We start from the raw sequence: 22,411 nt of genomic DNA on the forward strand, positions 1-22,411 counted from the left end.
GGACAAAACATGGGGTATGAGATCTTAACCCTGTATGGAGAAACGTACAATGGCTGTAATATGCAGAGTAAAAACTTCACTAACATTTCATCTCATCTAATTTTCTGAACCGCTTTATCCACTCTAGTGTCGTGGGGGGTGCTGGGGCCTATCCTAGCTGATTTCGGGCCAGAGGCGGGGGACACCCTGAATTGGTGGCAAGCCAATAAATCGGAGGGGACAAGGAGACGGACAACCATGCACATTCACACCCATACCTAAGGGCCATTTAAAGTGTCCAAACAGCCTAATATGCATGATTTTGGACTGTGGGAGGACACCGGAGTACTCGGAGGAAACGGTACTCGGACATTTCGTCGAAAGACGTTTGGTCCTCGGACGTTTGGTCCCCGGACGTTTGGGCCCTGGACGTTTGTTCCCCGGACGTTTGGTAAAACACACATTTGGTCGCCAGGTTCGCTCGCTTTCAAATTATGACAGAGTTTACTGTTGAAAACAGATCTCAAAATTATAATCATGAGAGAGAGGGACTTTAATATCTAAATATCTAATATCAAAATATCAATAATTTAACACATTCCTATCAATAAGACCACTCATTTAACACATCGGCTGCTGCCATTGACGGCGATAGACATCCGGTGAACCTTCAATTGCATTGACAATGTAATGTATTTCATCCAACGTATATTAACTGTAATTTATTGTCTCTGTGTATGTGACATGCCAAAGTGTTTAATTAATTATTTTATCAAACAAAAAAAAGTGGGGATTTTTGGGTTAAATGTTTCCACCGGAGATCCGGGTGCCACGCCGGATCTACATCCGAATTACCACTGACGATTTACATTGATTGATTGATTGATTAGCCTCTCTGGTACTAAATTCTGGGGGTCAAGCTTCTTTTTGTTCTGTATTGTATTGTTTGTCGGAGTGATAGAAAAACAGGTTACAAATGTTCTCTTAGTCGTCTAGTTTTAAAAATTCTGCGACCAACTTTGGTCTTGTCCAGAGGTCTTGGATGGTTAGATTTGTGGGGTCATTTGTACACGAAAAAAGATGTTCAGTATTGTGGGGGGAAAAGTTGCATTTTGGGCAGGCATCTTGTATTCCTGGATCGATCCTGGACAGGTAGCTGTTTAGTTTCCTGCTGTAGCCTGATCGAGGTATAAAGGTGAGATCCGAGCTCGCCTGGCGAGCTCGGATCTCACCTTCCTGTTTAGCAGTTTTTCTTCTTGGTTTATTAGAGGTGGTAGGGCATTGAGGACTTTGTTAGGTTTTGCCTTGTTGAGGATGTTTTGAACTTCTTTGGTGTGAATGGATTTGACGCATTGTTTGTAGTCTTCTTTGGTAGGATTTGGCTTGTCGTATTCTTTTTCTATTTCCTTGCCATGCTGTGTGATGATGGTCTTTTTCATCTTTCTTGGTTTCTGGTTTGCTTGAAGAAGTCTGCGACCTGGATGGCCTTCAAGATGGCATGCCGCCAGGTACTGCTTTCCGATCATTTCACAGTGCTCCTTCAGAGGCATAACCACACACTCAGCATGCAGGTGGTCTATGGCTGACATAGAGAGACATCCGGATGCTATCCTGAGTGCTTGGTTTTGAATTGATTGAAGCCGGTTCCAGTGTGTGTCTTTAATTATTGGCGACCATACTGGGCTCACATATTCAAGGACAGAACGGACGATAGATTTGTATGTTAGGAGTAGTGTTTCTTTTTCACATCCCCAGCTGGAGCCTGCTAGTGATTTAAGTAGGTTCAGCTTTTTCTTTGCCTTTGCAACTGTCTGCTTGATGTGCGGGCCAAAACAAAACATAGTGTCAAATGTGACGCCAAGTAGTTTTGGCGTTTTTTCCAGTTTTACTGGTACCCCTTTGATGGTGATCTTGGGATGGAGGTTAGCTTCAGCAGTGGCTGGGGTAAACCAGGTCACTGTGGATTTCTCCGGGGACACAACCAGCTGTCGTTCTTCTAAAAAATCTGCCAGCTTCTCCAAGAAGTTGTTGGCTTTGGCAGAGAGAGATTCGATGTTCGTACCTTTAACGAAGATTGAAATATCGTCCGCATATTGTATTAGAAAGTCATCCTCAGGTATTGCAGGAAGGTTAGGTTATTGGTGAGGTAACCGCTCCTTGCGGTCCCCCCTTTCCTGACATTGCGCGAGCTGGATGTAGCATTCCTGAAATTTACTCTTGATTGTCTTCCTGACAGGTAGCAGTTGAGCCATCTCTTTATACAGCTCGGTAGGGTGGTCAAATTCAGGTCTTTGAGTAGCTTTTCATGAGAGACCATATCAAATGCCTTGCTAAGGTCGATTTGGACTAGCAGGGTACGGTTTGCCGGTTTATTCTCATTAAAGCCGCCTGACACTGATTCTGTGAACTCGTGCAGAGCTGTGACAGTGGAGTGGTTTGACCTGAAGCCATGCTGGATGTCAGGGACTGGTAGATGTTCTGTGAGGTTTGGTAGAATAACTCGTTCTAGGATCTTTATGCTGGGACATAGAAGAGAGACGGGACGGTATGATGAGGATTCATTTGCAGGTTTACCAGGTTTAAGATGAGGAATAATGATTGAGGACTTCCAGATTGCAGGAATCGAACTTGTTTTCAGGGACAGGTTAAAAATGTCGGTTAAATATTGTAGTCCTTTGTCGCCTAAATGTTTAAGGTGAAGAGTAGATATTTTGTCTGGGCCTAAGGCTTTCGAAGCCTTGGCTTTCTTTATTGCTTCCTTTGTCTGGCTTATAGTAATTGGTTCAATGTTGTTGTTGTTTTTCTTCAGGTCTTTTGTAACTCGTCTTGCTGTTCTTGTTGTCTTGTGGGGTATTACTGATGAATATTGTTTGTTGAATTTGTCCGCTATTTTCTTTGGAGTTATGTATTTACCTTTAAATTTTATTGCTTCGTTGTTGCTTGCTTGTTTGCCGCCATTTAAATGTTTTATCAGTCGGAATAGTTTGGTTGTGTCCGATTTTTTGTCTTCAATTGTTTCTTTCCATTTCTCTCTCCTATGTTTGTTTATAATTGATTTTATCTCTCTATTTAGTTCTGTTATACGTTGGGAGTCCGGGTCAGTTTGTCTAAATTCGTCTCTTGTTTTTATCTTGTCTATTGCTTCTGTTGGTACCTCGGGTAGTATCGTTTTTATTCTTCCTGCTGGAATGGTTTTGTTGGCTATCTTATTTATAATTTTCCTAAAATGTTGTTCACCCCTGTAGACATCTGTTGGGGCTGGAAGTCTGGAGAATTTGTTTTCTGTTTCAGTCTGAAAGTCTTGCCAGTTAGCTTTACGAAAGTTGATGAAAATCCTATTTTCGCTGGTTGTTGGTCTGATGTCAGTTTCTATCTTGATTATGATGGGAAGGTGGTCGGAACCAAGGTTGGTTTTGACCTCCCAGGAGGTGTAGGACATCAGGGATAGGCTTGCTAAGGATATGTCTGGTGATGATGGTTGTCCATTTGTTGGTAGTCTTGTTGGGTTGTCTTCGTTAATAGTTCCAAAATCTGCATTTCCTATTTCGTCAGCAATGTCTCTGCACAAAGTGCTCCAAAACAGAAAGGGGAGGCAATTCTTAAATTTGTAGAAAACTAGATCTATTTACAGGGAGTAATTTATCCTCACACTCTTCCACTATCAGTTTTTGGGAGGGGTCGTGGTTTAACTTTGCTCTGCTCTCTGCGGCCTCGGAATCCCCGGCCTTTCAGGAAACTTCCTTGCACACCAAAAGTCTCCAGGTTCAACTTTTTCTGCTCTGCCCAAGTGGTCCTTCTGGGCTTCACATCGGATGACATATTGTCAAAAAAGCCCTTACTCTTGTCATAACATTTAAGCCCAAGCCCCGATTTACATTCTGGACATCGTGCGAAACACTAATTTATATATATCTAATTTTCCCTTAGAAGCAGCTGGATCTCTTCCCCAAAAAGCAAGTCTATGCAGAATGATTGGGTAATTGTTCCAAAAAAATTATGTCTGCTGATGTTTGCTTACTAATATTACCAGTGAAGGTAGACACTACACACAGTTTTAATCCCAGATTAAAATCGACAACTATCGGCCATAAAAAGGAGGGTTGCCAACCAGAAATTGATTTTGTTATTCCAAATTGACTTCGCAAACATGCCCCAATGGCGCAGTTGGCAGCGTGTCAGTCTCACAAACTGAAAGCCTTGAGTTCAACCCTCACTTGGGGCAATGGTTTGTAGTATATTACTTGAAAATTTGGCAATTTACATTCAACTAAAATGTTATTACACTGTCGTCTCGAGAGGTACTTCAGTGAATTACCTAAATAGGACTTCGCTGAGTCAAGACAATGGGAGGTAGTTGGGTCTACTGGCCAACACTTATATAAACTCGAACACAGGAACACACACTGAGGCAGATGGAATGAAAGTTAAAGGCCGCGTCTGCAGAGGCGGGGGAGTGGACCATTCAGAGGTCCGAGAGTGTGACCACTCTCCTGGCTCCTCGAAGCTATCTCCCGCCGAAAAGCTGCTTCAACGGTGGTTTTATTAGAAATAAGACACGTCATTAAAATGAAAGGCGTTAATACAAATGAAGGAGGTGGAGTGCGAAAGGTGTAGTGCACATTTTAACCAATAGGTATAAATTAAATTATATTCTAGTAACTTAATACATCATAGTGAAAAGGGTGCAAGATAAAATATAAGAATACAAATATATTTCACAGAGATATTTCTTACTAATATTACCAGTGAAGGTAAACACCTCACACAGTTTTATGCCGTGATTAAAATCGACAACTTTCGTCCATAAAAAGGAGGGTTGCTAACCAGTAATTGATCATGTTATTCCAAATAAACTAAAAACACATGCCCCAATGGTGCAGTTGTAATATCTTACTTGAAAATTTGGCAACGTACATTTAACAAAAACTTAATTCCACTGTTGTCTCGAGAGGTACTTCAGTGAATTACCTAAATTGTACTTTGCTGAGTTAGGACAATGGGAGGTTTTTTTTACTAATATTACCAGTGGAGGTAAACACCACACACAGTTTTAATCCCAGATTAAAATCGACAACTATCGGCCATAAAAAGGGGGGTTGCTAACCAGAAATTGATCATTTTATTCCAAATACACTAACAATACATTCCCCAATGGCGCAGTAGGCAGCGCGTCAGTCTCATAATCTGAAGGTCGTGAGTTCAACCCTCACTTGGGGCAATGGTTTGTTATATTTTACCTGAAAATGTTGCCACTTACATTTAACAAAAACTTAATTCCACTGCCGTCTCAAGAGGTACTTTAGTGAATCATTGAGATTGGAATTCGCTGAATTAAAACAATGGGATGTTTTGCTTACTAATATAACCAGTGAAGGTAAACACCACACACAGTTTTAATCCCAGATTAAAATCAACAACTATCCGCCATAAAAAGGAAGGTTGCTAACCAGAAATTGATCATTTTATTCCAAATAACTTAAAAACATGCCCCAATGGCGCAGTTGGCAGCGCGTCAGTCTCATAATCTGAAGGTCGTGAGTTCAACCCTCACTTGGGGCAATGGTTTGTTATATTTTACTTGAAAATTTGGCCACTTACATTTAACAAAAACTTAATTCCACTGTCGTCTCAATAGGTACTTCAGTGAATCATTGAGATTGGAATTCGCTGAGTTAAAACAATGGGATGTTTTGCTTACTAAAATATCCAGTGAAGGTAAACACCACACAGTTTTAATCCCAGATTAAAATCGACAACTATCGGCCATAAAAAGGAAGGTTGCTAACCAGAAATTGATCATTTTATCCCAGATAAGTTAAAATAACATGTCCCAATGGCGCAGTAGGCAGCGCGTCAGTCTCATAATCTGAAGGTCGTGAGTTCAACCCTCACTTGGGGCAATGGTTTGTTATATTTTACTTGAAAATTTGGCCACTTACATTTAACAAAAACTTAATTCCACTGTCGTCTCAAGAGGTACTTCAGTGAATCATTGAGATTGGAATTCGCTTAGTTAAAACAATGGAATGTTTTGCTTACTAATATAACCAGTGAAGGTAAACACCACACACAGTTTTAATCCCAGATTAAAATCGACAACTATCGTCCATAAAAAGGAAGGTTGCTAACCAGAAATTGATCATTTTATCCCAGATAAGTTAAAATAACATGCCCCAATGGCGCAGTTGGTAGCGTGTCAGTCTCATAATCTGAAGGTTGTGAGTTCAACCCTCACTAGGGGCAATGGTTTTTTACAATTTACTTGAAAATTTGGCCACTTACATTTAACAAAAACTTAATTCCACTGTCGTCTCAAGAGGTACTTCAGTGAATCATTGAGATTGGAATTTGCTGAGTTAAAACAATGGGACGTTTCATTCACTAATATTACCAGTGAAGGTAAACACCATAAAGTTTTTATCCCAGATTAAAATCGACAACTATCGGCCATAAAAAGGAAGGTTGCTAACCAGAAATTGATCATTTTATCCCAAATAAATTCCAAACATGCCCCAATGTCGCAGTTGGCAGCGCGTCAGCCTCATAATCTGAAGGTCATGAGTTCAACCCTCACTTGGTGCAATGGTTTGTTATATTTTTCTTGAAAATTTGGCCACTTACATTTAACAAAAACTTAATTCCACTGTCGTCTCAAGAGGTACTTCAGTGAATCATTGAGATTGGAATTTGCTGAGTTAAAACAATGGGATGTTTTGCTTACTAATATAACCAGTGAAGGTAAACACCACACACAGTTTTAATCCCAGATCAAAATCGACAACTATCGGCCATAAAAAGGAAGGTTGCTGACCAGAAATTGATCATTTTATCCCTAATAAATTTAAAACATGCCCCAATGGCGCAGTTGGCACCGCGTCAGTCTCATAATCTGAAGGTCGTGAGTTCACCCCTCACTTTGGGCTATGGTTTGTTATATTTTACTTGAAAATTTGGCCACTTACATTTAACAAAAACTTAATTCCACTGTCGTCTCAAGAGGTACTTCAGTGAATCATTGAGATTGGAATTAGCTGAATTAAAACAATGGGATGTTTTGGTTACTAATATAACCAGTGAAGGTAAACACCACACACAGTTATAATCCCAGATTAAAATCGACAACTATCCGCCATAAAAAGGAAGGTTGCTAACCAGAAATTGATCATTTTATCCCAGATTAGTTAAGATAACATGCCCCAATCGCGCAGTTGGCAGTGCGTCAGTCTAATGATCTGAAGGTTGTGAGTTCAACCCTCACTTGGGGCAATGGTTTGTTATATTTCACTTGAAAATTTGGCCACTTACATTTAACAAAAACTTAATTCCACTGTCGTCTCAATAGGTACTTCAGTGAATCATTGAGATTGGAATTCGCTGAGTTAAAACAATGGGATGTTTTGCTTACTAATATATCCAGTGAAGGTAAACACCACGCAGTTTTAATCCCAGATTAAAATCGACAACTATCGGCCATAAAAAGGAAGGTTGCTAACCAGAAATTGATCATTTTATCCCAGATGAATTAAAAACATGCCCCAATGGCGCAGTTGGCAGCGTGTCAGTCTCATAATCTGAAGGTCGTGAGTTCAACCCTCACTTGGGGCAATGGTTTATTACATTTTACTTGAAAATTTGGCCACTTACATTTAACAAAAACTTAATTCCACTGTCGTCTCAAGAGGTACTTCAGTGAATCATTGAGATTAGAATTTGCTGAGTTAAAACAATGGGACGTTTCGCTTACTAATATTATCAGTGAAGGTAAACACCATACAGTTTTTATCCCAGATTAAAATCGACAACTATCGGCCGTAAAAAGGAGGGTTGCTAACCAGAAATTGATCATTTTATTCCAAATAAACTATAAATATATGCCCCAAAGGCGCAGTAGGCAGCGCGTCAGTCTCTTAATCTAAAGGTCGTGAGTTCAACCCTCACTGAAGGCAATGATTTGTAATATCTTACTTGAAAATGTTGCCACTTACATTTAACATAAACTTAATTCCACTGCCGTCTCAAGAGGTACTTCAGTGAATCATTGAGATTGGAATTCGCTGAGTTAAAACAATGGGATGTTTTGCTCACTAATATAACCAGTGAAGGTAAACACCACATACAGTTTTAATCCCAGATTAAAATCGACAACTATCCGCCATAAAAAGGAGGGTTGCTAACCAGAAATTGATCATTTTATTCCAAAGTGACTTGCCCAACATGCCCCAATGGCGCAGTTGGCAGCGTGTCAGTCTCATAATCTAAAGGCCGTGAGTTCAGCCCTTACTTGGGGCAATGGTTTGCAATATATTCCTTGAAAATTTGGCCACTTATATTTAACAAAAACTTAATTCCACTGTCGTCTCGAGAGTCAAAACAAGTACAATAACCCGTAGCAATCGACATACCGAGACACGCCACACTTTGAAAGAGTGGGAGAATCTCCATTGTGATTTGGCACGCGGTGATACTGTATGTCATTATAAGATACCAGCATGTGCTAGATAGTATTTCGAATGATAACTTTCATACATAGAAAATACAGAACCGTAACAAAATCGCAAGTGAGGGAGTCGCAAATTTAAACAGAATCGAGAACCACGACCCGTGTTGGCCAAGGCTTTCATTCCAGATATAGTTCGAGTCATGAACTGGTTTCATCTGGGATGAAGGTGCAGCAGTGTTCTCCCATCATGGCACAAGCATCTCCATCCTTGGCTCCATCCCCCTGCAACTCCATTTCCCTTAGGGCTTTTAAATCATCTGCTATACCCTGTAGGATCTTGACAGTTTGGTTAATCCACACTCATGTAACAGTACCAATTCACTCTCATTGTGATAGGAGTATGTCACCATCTAGTTTTCCAACTCGAGTCTCTGTGGGCGGGGCGTTCAGACACGCCCAGGCAATCACTGAGAGTCATTGTGATGTGAGTGGCAACAGCTTTCACTGTGGCCTATGTGTAGAGGTGCAAAGTCTATGGAAGCTCATGGTTAAGTGAGGGGTGCTCGTGGCAGGTGAATAGACTGATGAGTTTTTCGCGGACAAGGGTTTTGACACCGTCCAACTTCCAGTCTACTCAGAGTCACCTGTGTCTCGAACTACCTTGACCTGGCATTGGTGAATCCACTTTGACATTTCAGCAATCTCTGCAGCAGTGGAGGTTGGTGAGTTGGGCCACGAATGGGTATTCCCATCGTGGAGAGAACCAAGACTTCCTTTTTATGACTCGGATCAGCATCCAGTCACCTGGCTTCACCACCACCTGCAAAGTAGACAAAAGGGGATCACGGCAGCTTGCCTGTTCTTTGGACAAGTTTCTCCAAACATGTGACCATCCATTCTGTGAGTAGATCTGCCTTGCCCTTAGCCTTTGTTTATGTTTCACCTTCCCATAGAGGATGTTGGAATGGTCTTCCATGAACATTTGTTTCCTCGACCAGTCCCACGCTCTTTTGGACGTTGTCCTCGTTTGGGCCTGAGGTTACCTTGCACACCATGTCTGCAACAAATCAAACAGTTCCTACAAAAAAATTAAAAGTAGGTATTTAGACCTATGGGACATGGAACACACGCTGTACCATGTCCATCACCCCCCCTGTTGAGACATGGCTCCTTCCATGGCTCAATTTTGGAAAAAAAATTGGTAGGCGCGCTAGGCCTTTAGCTGTGTACAGGTCGTCTGCAGACTGTTCTGTGTCTTTCTGTATAGATGCATTTCTACCTTCTGTGATACAATGTTTTGCATATCAATTAATACTGTTTTCGACTCAGTTTTTGTTGTTGTGAATACTGTGCAGTGAGTGTTTGCGCTGCTGCTTTAGCTGCTGTTGTCTTTAGCGCGTGCTCGACACCTGGAAACAACCACTTGGTTGGGCTTAATACTCAAATGAACAAAAATCACAACATTCTTACTTATTCCATCCCTTTGTTTGTGAAAATCTGAATGTTTTATCAGTCAAAAGTAAAAATACTAGCTGTTATTCTATTTTGATCACTGCTTCCATGTTAAGATCAAAAACTATATTTGATTGTTCCTTTCCTGCAATTACACAAATTAACTAATCATGCTAAAAATAGGAAAAATACAAAGAGCAAACCAGGCTGCTTTCTCTTCAGGAAAACAGCTTTCCCGCTCTCTGCAACAGTTATATTCACGTCAATTAATAATCAGAAACAAATGTAAACATTTATAATTCTGAAAAGAATTGAACCCACTAAACTGTAACTGTTTATCAGGGTTAATATTTTCTAGCATAATGGTCTTTTAGAGCAATTAAAACTCATTACTTAGAAAAAGCATAGTAATCAAGTCCCAATTCAATTAACAATGTGTATTGCGTTGCATATTAAACTCAATTGTTTGAAATTCAAAATATCCCAAACTAGTAGTTCTTTTTATCAAATGTAAGATTCCATTTTCTTTGGAGTTTGCCAATCATCTCCTTTAAAACTTTCTTAATCAACATTTTCCAATAGTCAGACATAAAATTAAAATGTAGTTACATATCTATCCATTGTAGTCTCTCTTCTCTCTAATTGTTTACTTCAAAATCTGTAAGAAGGTTTGTTCTCAATTGAAACGCTTTCACCTTTTTTGGAGACAATAAAACCAATATAAAAAGTTCCTAATTGTTTATGGAATTGCTCCCTGATCAATAATTTTCCAATAAATATTGGATGCTTTCCATTACATCTGATCACGTCAATAAGCTTATCTTACCTGTCTCCTCAAACGTTTCAACTGAGAGAACCTCCTTACAGTGCCAAGGTGGATCTGCATCCTCCTTTTCAGCTATTTTCATGTCTGCTATTTGGTCAGCAACAGTTGTGGAAGGGAACAAGCACAGCCTCTTCGTGGCTCCTTCCATTCAACCAGACCTCTGGGCGAATGTGCTTTGTCAGGCGCGCACCCCACGACTCGGACCATCGGCCCGGTCATGGAGCTGGCGCCACCGAGACCCTGGAGTCTCCCCCCCTCCCCTGTACGACCGACGGGCGCCCCAGGCCCGGACGATATCCCCCCATCCTTCATCAAGGCGCGGGACCTGCGGCCAGGCGGGAACTCCTGGGAATCTTCAATGAATCCTTCAGATCCGGTTCCTGCCCGCAGGCATGGAGAGAGGCAACCATCCTACCTCTCAGGAAGACTGGCAAACCTGCCAGTGACGTCTCTTCCTATCGTCCAATCAGCCTGACCTCGTGCGTGGTGAAGACCCTCGAGAGAATCATCCACAACCGAGTGTACTACGAGGCAGAAACCGGAGGTTGGATCTGCAGAGAGCAGGCGGGCTTCCGCAAACTGAGAAGCTGCGAAGACCAGATCCTCCACGTCACGCAGACCATTAGCAACGGCTTCCTACGGAAAAAAACGCTCCGCGGAGTGATGGCCCTGCTGGACTACAGCAAAGGCTACGACCGTGTCTGGAAGGAGGATCTCCTCCTGACGGCGCTGGACGCAGGCATGCCAGCCCAAACTGCCCAGTGGTTAAAGAGCTTCCTCTCCGACCGCCGAGCCAGGGTCATAATAAACGGGGAGCGGGGAAAGTCTGTTCCACTGCGCCAAGGTCTCCCCCAAGGCTCTGTCCTTGCACCCCTCCTCTTCGTGTTATACATCAACAACCTCCGAAGAGTCCTCCCAGCAGGTGTCGACATCGCGCTTTATGCCGACGATGTTGCCCTGCTGGCACAGAGTACACGCAAGGAAGACGCTGAGGCGGCGATCCAGAACGCAGTCGGAGCTGTCTGCGAGTGGAGCTGCAAAAAGAAGATGAAGTTGAACGCCTCGAAGAGTGAGGTCACTTTCTTCTCAACCAACCCAAGGGAGGCTTCCTGGTCCCCGTCCGTCACTGTGGGAACAACGAGCCTGCACTTCAACCCCACCCCCAAATTTCTTGGGGTAAAGCTCGACAGGTGCCTGAGTTTCGGGCCACACGTGAAGGCCGTCACCAAGACAGTGGCTGCCCGAAACTGCATCCTTGCCTCTCTGACCACAAAAGACTGGGGCTGGCAGAAAAACAGCCTATGCTCTGTCCACCTCGCCCTTCAGCGGAGTGTCATGGACTATGCCGCCCCAGCATGGCAACCCTTCCTGTCGCGGTCGCGACTCGACGACCTTGGTCGCGCCCAGAACAGTGCCCTGCGCATCTTGACGGGCCAACTGAGGACTACACCAGTTGAGGCGCTGCAGCTAGAAGCAGGCGTGTGCTCCTACTCCTCGCGAGTAAACCAACTAGCAGCCATCTCCTTTGAAAAGGCCCTCCGCCTTCCTCCTGATCACCCTCGGCACGAACTTGCCACTAAGACAGTCGTGCACCGTCTCCAGCGTTCCAGCTGGCGCAAGACCGCGTCGGGAATTATGTCCGCCCCCCCCCCCCCCCCCCGCCGTGTCCAACCAACGAGAGGTCCTCCCGCCCCCCATCGAGTGCCCATGGGTGAACGACACCGACCTCTGGACAGTCTCTGCAACCCTTGGGAGTGCCACAAAACTCGATCCCCCGCCAGTCCTTCGGGAACGTGCCATCTCCGCCATCCGTGCAGTCGCAACAGAGGTCACCATCTACACCGACGGCTCTGCTACCGATGGAACAAGGGCCGGCGGGGTGGCAATGATCGTCACCACTGGAGATCCGGCAGACCCAATCACCACGCACTCAAAGCTGATGCGTGGGGCCCCTTTCACGTCCTCCTTCGAGGAAGAGAAGGCGGCCATGACGATGGCCCTGCAATGGCTAACTGACACGAACATAGCTGGTGACGTCGCAGTGTGCTCGGACAGTCAATCCCTACTGACTGCCATCGCCAGCCACTCGGCCGACACCGGCGAAATCCGTCGTCTGCTGAACCAGCGCAGGGCTCGGACAGCCCTCCTGTGGACCCCAGGTCACTCTGGGTTGCCTGGGAACGAGATGGCAGACGCCCTAGCAAAGGAAGCCGCCTCCTCCAAGGTCGATGAGCCACGACCAATCTCATTCGCCCCAGCCAAGGCAGCCATCAGACGACTAATTCGCGACAATCCACCAAGACCGGATCATCGCGCAGCGGTCGTCTACCCAAAATATAACTGGCGCCAAGACTGTGCGCGCGTGAAGAACCGGAGCGACGCGGTTCTCATCGCCCACCTCCGCTCGGGCCACCACCCAAGCCTGAGAGCCTACCGTCACCTTCTCAACCCCACCCTCGACCCAACCTGCCCCCTCTGCCGGGAAGAGACGCAAGACCTCGAACATTGGCTCCAGCGTTGCCCCAGCCTTTCTTCCCTCCGCCTCCAGATCTTCGGTGTCGCCTCACCCCCCCTGGACGTGCTGGTGACTGAGCCGTCCAAGATGCTAGCGCTAGCCAGGCGTACCCTATGTTAGGGCCACCTGGGCGCTGCCTCTACAACAACAACAACAGCAACAGTTGTACGGACGTTCTCATTTTGGGTTGTTCGTGCGTCTTCTCCATGTTTCCTGTTGAGAAGCACAGTCTCCTTCTGCTAACCCAAATTCAATGCATTTCTTTAAAGTTTTTTTCTCTTACGCAGATAGCCAGATTAGTCTAATCATCCAGCTCCAATCGTGTAGTGAATAATGGCGTTTGGCATGGTCTATTAAAGAGGCTTTCCATATTTTGTTGTCCGGATGACCTCGTTATGTCGGCACAATGATTTCATAACGAAATATGGAACCTTTTGTCAATTCAGTCAATCATTCTGTTAACACAATTTGGATGTCATTATCACTAAATATCTATGGTTCTTTGGAATTTCATATCATGCACTGTTTTTGTTTTTTGTTTTTCTCAGTGCTCCCAAATTTCGCATAGCAGTTTTATTCCTCCACTTCAAGTTTCACATTTGGAGTACTGCTTTTTTCATTAAAAATTTCATTTGACAAAATATTTTTTTCATAATTTGTCATCGCCATCCCGGAAAAGGGCTTATTGGCGATTTCAGAAATCGACTTCAAATTTCCAAATCCTTCGCTGCCATCCCTGAAAAGGGCTTATTGGCGGTTTCAGAAATTGATTCCAATTTGCTAAATCCTTTTCCACCTTGATATCTAACGGATTGATTATATCTCGGTGGTTGGCCAATCAAAAACACAAAAAGACAAACAACCATTCACGCTCACACTCATTCATAATCAGACATCAGTGGTCTGCAATTTTTTGGCACTAGTGGAGAGCGCCATCCCCAGTCTGGGGCTTCTTGGCAGCTAACCACCTTTTGCTGTCCTATCAGCACTAGTCATTCTCAAAAGAACTAGGTTAACGGCATTTGGTTGACATCAATTATTTGATGCTAATGCGATCCGTGATATTTAATAGTCATTAATATGACTCACGCTAAAGCATATTTCATCTAGTGATGGAAAAAAACAATGAATCATGTTTCGTGCACTAAACATATTCATCTTATTCCATCCTATAGAAATCATGCTTATCCTAAATGAATTATTTTATCTAAACTTGTCAGGTACAATTTACCTAATAATTTGGATCAATGCCATTTCTGCATTGTCTTCATTTAATAATTTGGATGATTCTTAATACTTAAATCTAAATCACTCGCATATTGCTAAATTAGCTATATGAACATAGTTAAATTGCGCTAGCGGAATTCCTATTGAATTCCTATCCGCACCAAGTAGGCAGTTTTATTTAATATAAGAGCCATTTTCTCGGCTCACTATTACCACAATTAACATTTAGGAAAAATAACCTTTCAACCTTTCAGGAATTTCCTAATAAATATTTCAGTGTTTAATAAAGGACCCATAATTTGTCACTAATATATCATAATATTATCAACTATCTGTCTCTCTCTTTCTCTCTCTACATCCTTGTCTCTCTCTCCACATCTCTCTGTCTCTCTACATCTCTCTGTCTCTCTACATCTCTCTGTCTCTTTACATCTCTCTGTCTCTCTACATCTCTCTGTCTCTCTACATCTCTCTGTCTCTCTACATCTCTCTGTCTCTCTACATCTCTCTGTCTCTCTAAATCTCTGTCTCTCTACATCTCTCTGTGTCTCTACATCTCTCTGTCTCTCTACATCTCTCTGTCTCTCTACATCTCTGTCTCTCTACATCTCCCTATTGGGGTAGACCTGCCAACTGGTTTAATAATTGTTTGTTCATGTCCAGCCAATGTGGCCAAACTGGTTTTACAATTGGTTGTTAGGACAGTGGAATGTAGGAAAAGCCAACTAGCTGGCCTTGCAATTGTTTGTTCGCACTACGAATTGTAAGATAGCTAACTAGCTGGCCTTGCAATTGTTTCCTTGTATTGTGGAATATGGCCAACTCACTTTGGAACTGTTTGTTCGAAACGCGCAATATAAGATAGGCTGCGGCAGTTTGTGTGTGCTATAAAAATATCATGTTTGCATACAACTTAAACCTGCTAATGTCTAACCATATTAGCCCAAAGTGTTGTTTACATAAGCTCTGTCCTACATCACTGTCTTAGAAATATTACCCTATAGTTCCTATAAAAAGACTGAGCTCTGTTCATTCAGAGAGAATTGCGAGGAAGGCAGGCTGTGAGAGGTTCACAGCTGTCGGAGCATTCTCCAACCACCCTGCAGTCCGGTAATAAACCTATTTCCTATTTAAATTGATCTCACTCGTTCTTAACCTGCTCCTGAAGTTGTATTTTCAGACCTACTCCCTGTCTCTCTCTCTCCACATCTCTGTCTTTCTGTCAACTTTCTCTGTCTTTCTCTCTGTCAACTTTCTCTGTCTCTCTCTCTTTGTCAACTTTCTCTGTCTTTCTCTTTGTCAACTTTTTCTGTCTCTCTCTTTTTCAACTTTCTCTGTCTCTCTCTTTGTCAACTCTCTTTCTCTTTCTGTATCTCTCAGTCCCCCACCCCTCCCTGTTTGTGCAGGGGGTGGGGGCCTTGGGCTGGTGGGGGCTCTCTCTATGGCCCCACCGTGGGGTTCTTTAAGAGCATTGTGCAATCTATTGAGGTGGCGACCCCCTCTCTTTGCGTCAGGGGTGGTTGAGTTGGGCCATCCCCCGTCTCGTTGCGTCGGGGGAGCGTGAACTGCTGGAGGATGAGCATTTGAGCTACGCTTTTCTTTGTTTAGCGGCTCCACTTTGGTCGGCCATCTTCTCCCAGACATGTGCTCATCTTCAAATCGACAACTATCGGCCATAAAAAGGAGGGTTGCTAACCAGAAATTGATCATTTTATTCTAAATTTACTTGCCAAACATGCCCCAATGGCGTTGTTGGCAGTGTGTCAGTCTCATAATCTGAAGGCCGTGAGTTCAAACCTCACTTGAGGCAATGGTTTGCAATATATTCCTTTAAAATTTGGCCACTTACATTTAACAAAAACTTAATTCCACTGTCGTCTCAAGAGGTACTTCAGTGAATTATCTAAATTGGACTTTGCTGAGTTAAGACTGTGGGACGTTTTGCTTACTAATATTACCAGTGAAGGTAAACACCACACACATTTTTAATCCCAGATTAAAATCGACAACATCCGGCCATGAAAAGGAGGGTTGCTAACCAGAAATTGATTTTCTTATTCCAAATGGACTAAAAACATGCCTCAATGGCGCAATAGGCAGCGTGTCTGTCAGGTTTAAAACCATATACATTCAATAACTTCGGATCAGATGTAGCACACGCAGAGTCGGCTTGATGAGATTTCCAAAGACTTCAGGTGAAGGAGGGGTCAGAGTAGCCAGCGCTGGGGGATGTGTCCATCCCCCAGCCTGACCAGTTCGAATCCCTACCTACCCCAAACGGTAGAGCTAGTTTTATTAACAAAGGGTCATGTGACCTAGGTACAAACTTTAGGCTGGAAGAGGTGAACAAATAAATGGGCGTGTCTTGGTATATGACACGCCCCTAACTCATAGGTGTCATAATGAAACTTTCCACTAGGCTCTGCAAAATTCTATTCTTGTGACTATAATACATTCTATACTCCACAAACACCACACACAGTTTTAATCCCAGATTAAAATCGACAACTATCGGCCATAAAAAGGAGGGTTGCTAACCAGAAATAGATTTTGTTTTTCCAAGTTGACTTGCCAAACATGTCCCAATTGCGCAGTTGGCGACGTGTCAGTCTCATAATCTGAAGGCCGTGAGTTCAACCCTCACTTGGGGCAATGGTTTGTAGTATAATACTTGAAAACTTGGCAAATTACATTCAACTCAAACTTAATTCCACTGTCGTCTCGAGAGGTACTTCAGTGAATTACCTAAATTGGACTTCGCTGAGTTAAGACAATGGGAGGTGTTGCTTACTAATATTACCAGTGAAGGTAAACACTTCACACAGTTTGATGCTGTGAATAAAATCGACAACTTTCAGCCATAAAAAGGAGGGTTGCTAACCAGAAATTTATCATTTTACTCCAAATTAACCAAAAACATATGCCCCAATGGCGCAGTGGGCAGCGTGTCAGTCTCATAATCTGTCGGTCGTGAGTTCAACCATCACTTTGGGCAATGGTTTGCAATATATTACTTGAAAATTTGCCCATTTACATTTAACAAAAACTTAATTCCACTGTCGTCTCGAGAGGTACTTCAGTGAATTACCTAAATTGGACTTCGCTGAGTTAAGACAATGGGAGGTTTTGCTTACTAATATTACCAGTGAAGGTAAACACCACACAGTTTTAATCCCAGATTAAAATCGACAACTATCGGTCATAAAAAGGAGGGTTGCTAACCAGAAATTGATTATTTTATTCCAAATTAACCAAAGACACATGCTCCAATGGCGCAGTAGGCAGCGTGTCAGTCTCACAATATGAAGGACGTGAGTTCAACCCTTACTTGGCGCAATGGTTTGCAATATATTACTTGAAAATTTTGGCAATTCACATTTAACAAAAATTTAATTCCACTGTCTTCTCGAGAGGTATTTCAGTGAATTAACTAAATTGGACTTCGCTGAGTTAAGACAATGGGAGGTTTTGTTTACTTATATTACCTGTGAAGGTAAACACCAGACAGTTTTATTCCCAGATTAAAATAGACAACTTCCTGCCATAAAAAGGACGGTTGCTAACCGGAAATTGATCATTTTATTACAAACAATCTTAAAACACATGCCCCAATGGCGCAGTAGGCAGCGCGTCAGTCTCATAATCTGAAGGTCGTGAGTTCAACCCTCACTTGGGGCGATCGTTTGTAATATCTTGCTTGAAAATTTGGCAATTTACATTTAACAAAAATTTAATTCCACTGTCGTCTCGAGAGGTACTTCAGTGAATCATTGAGATTGGAATTCGCTGAGTTAAAACAATGGGATGTTTTGCTCACTAATACAACCAGTGAAGGTAAACACCACACAGTTTTAATCCCAGATTAAAATCGACAACTATCGGTCATAAAAAGGAGGGTTGCTAACCAGAAATTGATTATTTTATTCCAAATTAACCAAAGACACATGCACCAATGGCGCAGTAGGCAGCGTGTCAGTCTCACAATATGACGGACGTGAGTTCAACCCTTACTTGGCGCAATGGTTTGCAATATATTACTTGAAAATTTTGGCAATTCACATTTAACAAAAATTTAATTCCACTGTCTTCTCGAGAGGTATTTCAGTGAATTAACTAAATTGGACTTCGCTGAGTTAAGACAATGGGAGGTTTTGTTTACTTATATTACCTGTGAAGGTAAACACCAGACAGTTTTATTCCCAGATTAAAATAGACAACTTCCTGCCATAAAAAGGACGGTTGCTAACCAGAAATTGATCATTTTATTCCAAATAAACTATAAATATATGCCCCAAAGGCGCAGTAGGCAGCGCGTCAGTCTCTTAATCTAAAGGTCGTGAGTTCAACCCTCACTGAAGGCAATGATTTGTAATATCTTACTTGAAAATGTTGCCACTTACATTTAACATAAACTTAAATCCACTGCCATCTCAAGAGGTACTTCAGTGAATCATTGAGATTGGAATTCGCTGAGTTAAAACAATGGGATGTTTTGCTCACTAATACAACCAGTGAAGGTAAACACCACATACAGTTTAAATCCCAGATTAAAATCGACAACTATCCGCCATAAAAAGGAAGGTTGCTAACCAGAAATTGATCATTTTATTCCAAATGATTTAAAAAACATGCCCCAATGGCACAGTTGGCAGCGCGACAGTCTCATAATCTGAAGGTCGTGAGTTCAACCCTCACTTGGGGCAATGGTTTGTTATATTTTACTTGAAAATTTGGCCACTTACATTTAACAAAAACTTAATTCCACTGTCGTCTCAAGAGGTACTTCAGTGAATCATTGAGATTGGAATTCGCTGAGTTAAAACAATGGAATGTTTTGCTTACTAATATAACCAGTGAAGGTAAAGACCACACACAGTTTTAATCCACGATTAAAATCGACAACTATCGTCCATAAAAAGGAAGGTTGCTAACCAGAAATTGATCATTTTATCCCAGATAATTTTAAATAACATGCCCCAATGGCGCAGTTGGCAGCGCGTCAGTCTCATAATCTGAAGGTCGTGAGTTCAATCCTCACTTGGGGCAATGGTTTGTTATGATTTACTTGAAAATTTGGCCACTTACATTTAACAAAAACTTAATCCCACTGTCGTCTCAAGAGGTACTTCAGTGAATCATTGAGATTGGAATTTTCTGAGTTAAAACAATGGGATGTTTTGCTTAATAATATAACCAGTGAAGGTAAACACCACACAGTTTTAATCCCAGATTAAAATCGACAACTATCGGCCATAAAAAGGAAGGTTGCTAACCAGAAATTGATCATTTTATCCCAGATGAATTAAAAACATGCCCCAATAGCGCAGTTGGCAGCGCGTCAGTCTCATAATCTGAAGGTCATGAGTTCAACCCTCACTTGGGGCAATGGTTTGTTATGATTTACTTGAAAATTTGGCCACTTACATTTAACAAAAACTTAATTCCACTGTCGTCTCAAGAGGTACTTCAGTGAATCATTGAGATTGGAATTTGCTGAGTTAAAACAATGGGACGTTTCGCTTACTAATATTACCAGTGAAGGTAAACACCATAAAGTTTTTATCCCAGATTAAAATCGACAACTATCGGCCATAAAAAGGAAGGTTGCTAACCAGAAATTGATCATTTTATCCCAAATAAATTATAAATATGCCCCAATGTCGCAGTTGGCAGTGCGTCAGCCTCATAATCTGAAGGTCATGAGTTCAACCCTCACTTGGTGCAATGGTTTGTTATATTTTTCTGGAAAATTTGGCCACTTACATTTAACATAAACTTAATTCCACTGCCGTCTCAAGAGGTACTTCAGTGAATCATTGAGATTGGAATTTGCTGAGTTAAAACAATGGGACGTTTCGCTTACTAATATTACCAGTGAAGGTAAACACCATAAAGTTTTTATCCCAGATTAAAATCGACAACTATCGGCCATAAAAAGGAAGGTTGCTAACCAGAAATTGATCATTTTATCCCAAATAGATTATAAATATGCCCCAATGTCGCAGTTGGCAGTGCGTCAGCCTCATAATCTGAAGGTCATGAGTTCAACCCTCACTTGGTGCAATGGTTTGTTATATTTTTCTGGAAAATTTGGCCACTTACATTTAACAAAAACTTAATTCCACTGTCGTCTCAAGAGGTACTTCAGTGAATCATTGAGATTGGAATTTTCTGAGTTAAAACAATGGGATGTTTTGCTTAATAATATAACCAGTGAAGGTAAACACCACACAGTTTTAATCCCAGATTAAAATCGACAACTATCGGCCATAAAAAGGAAGGTTGCTAACCAGAAATTGATCATTTTATCCCAGATGAATTAAAAACATGCCCCAATGGCGCAGTTGGCAGCGCGTCAGTCTCATAATCTGAAGGTCATGAGTTCAACCCTCACTTGGGGCAATGGTTTGTTATGATTTACTTGAAAATTTGGCCACTTACATTTAACAAAAACTTAATTCCACTGTCGTCTCAAGAGGTACTTCAGTGAATCATTGAGATTGGAATTTGCTGAGTTAAAACAATGGGACGTTTCGCTTACTAATATTACCAGTGAAGGTAAACACCATAAAGTTTTTATCCCAGATTAAAATCGACAACTATCGGCCATAAAAAGGAAGGTTGCTAACCAGAAATTGATCATTTTATCCCAATTAAATTATAAATATGCCCCAATGTCGCAGTTGGCAGTGCGTCAGCCTCATAATCTGAAGGTCATGAGTTCAACCCTCACTTGGTGCAATGGTTTGTTATATTTTTCTGGAAAATTTGGCCACTTACATTTAACATAAACTTAATTCCACTGCCGTCTCAAGAGGTACTTCAGTGAATCATTGAGATTGGAATTCGCTGAGTAAAAACAATGGAATGTTTTGCTTACTAATATAACCAGTGAAGGTAAACACCACACACAGTTTTAATCCCAGATTAAAATCGACAACTATCGTCCATAAAAAGGAAGGTTGCTAACCAGAAATTGATCATTTTATCCCAGATAAGATTAAATAACATGCCCCAATGGCGCAGTTGGCAGCGCGTCAGTCTCATAATCTGAAGGTCGTGAGTTCAACCCTCACTTGGGGCAATGGTTTGTTATGATTTACTTGAAAATTTGGCCACTTACATTTAACAAAAACTTAATCCCACTGTCGTCTCAAGAGGTACTTCAGTGAATCATTGAGATTGGAATTTGCTGAGTTAAAACAATGGGACGTTTCGCTTACTAATATTACCAGTGAAGGTAAACACCATAAAGTTTTTATCCCAGATTAAAATCGACAACTATCGGCCATAAAAAGGAAGGTTGCTAACCAGAAATTGATCATTTTATCCCAAATAGATTATAAATATGCCCCAATGTCGCAGTTGGCAGTGCGTCAGCCTCATAATCTGAAGGTCATGAGTTCAACCCTCACTTGGTGCAATGGTTTGTTATATTTTTCTGGAAAATTTGGCCACTTACATTTAACAAAAACTTAATTCCACTGTCGTCTCAAGAGGTACTTCAGTGAATCATTGAGATTGGAATTTGCTGAGTTAAAACAATGGGACGTTTCGCTTACTAATATTACCAGTGAAGGTAAACACCATAAAGTTTTTATCCCAGATTAAAATCGACAACTATCGGCCATAAAAAGGAAGGTTGCTAACCAGAAATTGATCATTTTATCCCAAATAAATTATAAATATGCCCCAATGTCGCAGTTGGCAGTGCGTCAGCCTCATAATCTGAAGGTCATGAGTTCAACCCTCACTTGGTGCAATGGTTTGTTATATTTTTCTGGAAAATTTGGCCACTTACATTTAACATAAACTTAATTCCACTGCCGTCTCAAGAGGTACTTCAGTGAATCATTGAGATTGGAATTCGCTGAGTTAAAACAATGGGATGTTTTGCTCACTAATATAACCAGTGAAGGTAAACACCACATACAGTTTTAATCCTAGATTAAAATCGACAACTATCCGCCAT

The 22,411-nt window shown here is 41.9% G+C and overlaps 13 non-coding genes across 13 annotated transcripts; all 13 read left to right on the forward strand.

The window, feature by feature from the left end:
* The first annotated feature begins 4,128 nt into the window (after positions 1-4,128).
* On the forward strand, positions 4,129-4,201 carry trnav-cac (transfer RNA valine (anticodon CAC)). Its single transcript has one exon. It is a non-coding gene; the product is annotated as a tRNA-Val (tRNA).
* A 923-nt stretch (positions 4,202-5,124) lies between these two features.
* On the forward strand, positions 5,125-5,197 carry trnam-cau (transfer RNA methionine (anticodon CAU)). Its single transcript has one exon. It is a non-coding gene; the product is annotated as a tRNA-Met (tRNA).
* Positions 5,198-5,465: 268 nt separating this feature from the next.
* trnam-cau (transfer RNA methionine (anticodon CAU)) lies at positions 5,466-5,538 on the forward strand. Its single transcript has one exon. It is a non-coding gene; the product is annotated as a tRNA-Met (tRNA).
* Positions 5,539-5,806: 268 nt separating this feature from the next.
* On the forward strand, positions 5,807-5,879 carry trnam-cau (transfer RNA methionine (anticodon CAU)). Its single transcript has one exon. It is a non-coding gene; the product is annotated as a tRNA-Met (tRNA).
* Positions 5,880-6,149: 270 nt separating this feature from the next.
* On the forward strand, positions 6,150-6,222 carry trnam-cau (transfer RNA methionine (anticodon CAU)). Its single transcript has one exon. It is a non-coding gene; the product is annotated as a tRNA-Met (tRNA).
* A 950-nt stretch (positions 6,223-7,172) lies between these two features.
* On the forward strand, positions 7,173-7,245 carry trnai-aau (transfer RNA isoleucine (anticodon AAU)). The gene has a single exon. It is a non-coding gene; the product is annotated as a tRNA-Ile (tRNA).
* Positions 7,246-7,511: 266 nt separating this feature from the next.
* Positions 7,512-7,584, forward strand: trnam-cau (transfer RNA methionine (anticodon CAU)). The gene has a single exon. It is a non-coding gene; the product is annotated as a tRNA-Met (tRNA).
* A 10,460-nt stretch (positions 7,585-18,044) lies between these two features.
* trnam-cau (transfer RNA methionine (anticodon CAU)) lies at positions 18,045-18,117 on the forward strand. Its single transcript has one exon. It is a non-coding gene; the product is annotated as a tRNA-Met (tRNA).
* A 952-nt stretch (positions 18,118-19,069) lies between these two features.
* trnam-cau (transfer RNA methionine (anticodon CAU)) lies at positions 19,070-19,142 on the forward strand. Its single transcript has one exon. It is a non-coding gene; the product is annotated as a tRNA-Met (tRNA).
* Positions 19,143-19,412: 270 nt separating this feature from the next.
* Positions 19,413-19,485, forward strand: trnam-cau (transfer RNA methionine (anticodon CAU)). Its single transcript has one exon. It is a non-coding gene; the product is annotated as a tRNA-Met (tRNA).
* Positions 19,486-19,751: 266 nt separating this feature from the next.
* Positions 19,752-19,824, forward strand: trnam-cau (transfer RNA methionine (anticodon CAU)). The gene has a single exon. It is a non-coding gene; the product is annotated as a tRNA-Met (tRNA).
* Positions 19,825-20,768: 944 nt separating this feature from the next.
* trnam-cau (transfer RNA methionine (anticodon CAU)) lies at positions 20,769-20,841 on the forward strand. The gene has a single exon. It is a non-coding gene; the product is annotated as a tRNA-Met (tRNA).
* Positions 20,842-21,450: 609 nt separating this feature from the next.
* Positions 21,451-21,523, forward strand: trnam-cau (transfer RNA methionine (anticodon CAU)). The gene has a single exon. It is a non-coding gene; the product is annotated as a tRNA-Met (tRNA).
* The last annotated feature ends 888 nt before the right edge of the window (positions 21,524-22,411 follow it).

Source organism: Stigmatopora nigra, chromosome 5, assembly GCF_051989575.1.
Source record: "Stigmatopora nigra isolate UIUO_SnigA chromosome 5, RoL_Snig_1.1, whole genome shotgun sequence".
NCBI lineage: Eukaryota > Metazoa > Chordata > Actinopteri > Syngnathiformes > Syngnathidae > Stigmatopora > Stigmatopora nigra.